The sequence below is a fragment of the Quercus robur genome, chromosome 4 (assembly GCF_932294415.1).
Source record: "Quercus robur chromosome 4, dhQueRobu3.1, whole genome shotgun sequence".
Lineage (NCBI taxonomy): Eukaryota > Viridiplantae > Streptophyta > Magnoliopsida > Fagales > Fagaceae > Quercus > Quercus robur.
In genome coordinates this window covers 44,234,210-44,237,276 of record NC_065537.1, presented here as the reverse complement: position 1 = coordinate 44,237,276, position 3,067 = coordinate 44,234,210, and the positions used below count along the sequence as shown (strand labels likewise).

Here is a 3,067-nt window from a genome sequence, read left to right as displayed (position 1 = left end):
ATATTATAAATGTGTATTTTTTTTTTCTTACATAAATAGTGGGTCTCATTAATTAAATTCATGATAAAATTTACCATTTATGTAAGAGGAAATAATACACATTTATAGCACTCGAAAGTACTTAATAATTTTCCGCAAAAACTAAAAAAAAAAAAGACCTAAATTGCAAAAAACGACAAAAATCAGAAAAACGTAAAAAAATTCTGTGGTTAATAACACAACCCAAAACAAAACACGCGCTTTTCAATAAAATCACGCTCCCAAACTTGAGCAACACGCAAAGGCTATTTTAGTAAACTCGACACATCCAGACTTGCTATAAATAAGCACAAACCCTACCTTTTACACAACTCTAGGGTTTTGGCGCAGCTCTCTGAGTCTCCCCACATCAGGTTCGATCTCTCTCTGCCTTTTATCTGATTCTTCGGTTATTAGATTCAGTCTGTATTTCCTTGAATCTTCTATAATATATATGTTTTAAACTTAATAGGTTATGATATTATTTTCTTTTAAAAAAATTATTTGGATGGTTTAGATTGTTAATATTGTTGTTGTTGTTGTTCCAGATCTGTGAAGTATCTATCGAAAGGCTTTGGTTTGAGCTTCTAAAACGGTAGCTTTATACCATGTTTTTTTTTTGTTAGATTGGTTCTAGATCTGATTGTAAAAATCATTAAAATATTTTGGTTTTGGTCGCTCAAGCTGGGATTTTGGTGTTTTAATTATTATGGTTTACGTATTTTGGGATGAACTTGGTTGGGTTTTTTGGTATCACTTATAATTATGTTTGATTGTTTTGTTTTGGGTCAAGTTTGTACTTGATGATTATTTTTTTTTAATTACTTTTGAATTTTGTTTCAAATCTTATAATTTGTGAACGTAAGATATTATAATTTTTGTACTATGAGATATTATCTGATATATTGATTTATGGGTCTCTGGGTTTTAATGGAAATATTTTTTTTTTTACCAAAAGAAGTATATTTTGAGTCACTTGGTTTTGATAATTCATCAAAAGTTATTATGTGAATATATTTTTTGTCGTCCTAAACTTTTTATTTTGTTTGGGAAAAGGTTTTATCGTAGCTTTTTTTATTTTTAAATATTGCAACTTTTGAATTTTCTGCAAATAAAGGTGATTCCCTAATATGAATCAGCGGTGGCAATGGATTTTTTTTTTTTTTTTTTGGGATAAACAGTTGACTTAATTATATGGTAATCATACTCATATACGCTTTTTTAGCAATAAAGCCAATAAGTGCCCAATAATTAATACATCTGGCTAGATCCGAAGACCCCACAAAACAGCTGAACTTGACTTAGAAAAATATTTTGTGTGTTTGAATATCAATGAAAAATTAAAATTATTTTACTATTCATTTTATTTTTACTACTTTATTGTATTTTTTAATACTATTTATAGTGCCATTATACTACTTCAACTCCTTTTTACATTTATTTACAGTATTTTTAACAATAAATTTTTAATATTAGCAAAATAAACTATATTCGGACCCTTTTTCAATTTTTTTCAAAGTTGACTGAAAAGCTTGGACCATGGCTGACTCTGAAAGATAAAGTAAGACTTTTTTATGTAGGCATGCTTGGGGCCCACTTATGTTAACGAATCAATTTAATTCCTTATTCAAACCGACAAGATCGGCAGTATCAATTTAATTTCCGACAACATGCGATTCAACATGTCAGCAAAAAGTAGATAAATAGAGATGGGAAGCAAAACAACCGGTGTTGGTGGCTAAGATTTAAAGTTGTAAAAAAACAACTTTAAATTTTAGTTATTGACAAAAAAACAAGTATAATTAGAAAAAAAAATATATTAGTGCCGTTTGGATTGCGTTGAAAGTTGCGTTTGCGCCTGTCAGTACTATTTATGGGACCCACAACCATTTTATTTAGAAAAAATATTAAAAATGGGTCCCACGATACTATTCACACATTTAAAAATTATTTTGTTATGTTTTCAGTTTTCAGTTTCAGCAACAATAAGTTCAATCCAAACAGACCCATTGTGAAGAAGAAGAGGGTTATTGCATGGTGCAATTATACACCGAAATCCAGATAAACAAAATTATTTATAATATTTTTTAAAAAAATGAATACTAAATTGAATCTTGTTAACATGCAACCAATAGCTCTTAAAAGTGAAAAAGTTTAGCTCAATATCAATGGGTTCTTATTTTTTGTAAAGATAAGAGTTAGATGTAGGAGATTATGCTTTTTTTTTGAAGCCATGTAGGAGATTATGTTTAATATATATATATATATATATATTTATATGAATTAGAGCACGAGCACAAAATATTTTAAGAGATCATTAAACCCCTCGCGGTTTGCAAGTACTAAGTCTACCACGGACTAAGTCACTAGCTCTTATCATACTTTAAAAAAAAATAAAAAAATAAAAAATAATGAAAAAAAATACATTACTCTAGAAAAAATTGGATTTGATTCCTTTTTGAGTAAATAAATGTTGCCGTAAAGTCGATAAGCATATTTGAAATTGTGGGGCCCAACAATATATGGGCCAGGCCCACTTGTTCGCGGGAATCTTTAAGGCCCAAGCCGAAGAAGGTGGTAGTCCAAGCTCATTAGCGCAAAGCACAAATGAGCCCAGAAAAGCGGCCGAGGACGGTGCAGCCCTCGGCTGGCCCAAAGCTCCACCAAGAAAAGGGGGCAAAAGCGGCATAAGGATAATCTTGAAAGAAAATCTGAAATTTCTGGGAAAGGCTGCCCTTACTACCTTTCCCAGACAGAACTTTACACCTAACAGAGCCATGTCCTTTAACTTTATCAACTACTCCCAACGACTTGGGTTTGGGACTGATGGGACAAGTATCAGTCTTGGAAAGGTCAACCCTACACGTGGACGAAGGAAATTGAACGCATGCGAGTATAAAAGAAAAAATATGTAACCTAAAGGAGGGCCGGCAGTCCCACTAGGAAAAAGAGGGTTCCTGAGGTGAATACACCTGAGCCATGTATGAACACCTTAACAAAAACCACCGCCGGGTAAACACGACTTAGCCTTTCGATCCCACTCTCTACA

At 31.9% G+C, this 3,067-nt stretch overlaps 1 long non-coding RNA gene across 1 annotated transcript; it reads left to right on the top strand.

The window, feature by feature from the left end:
- Positions 1-364: 364 nt before the first annotated feature.
- Positions 365-1,755, top strand: LOC126722087 (uncharacterized). The gene is made up of 3 exons (XR_007653965.1): positions 365-392; positions 567-613; positions 1,599-1,755. It is a non-coding gene; the product is annotated as an uncharacterized LOC126722087 (long non-coding RNA).
- Positions 1,756-3,067: the final 1,312 nt, after the last annotated feature.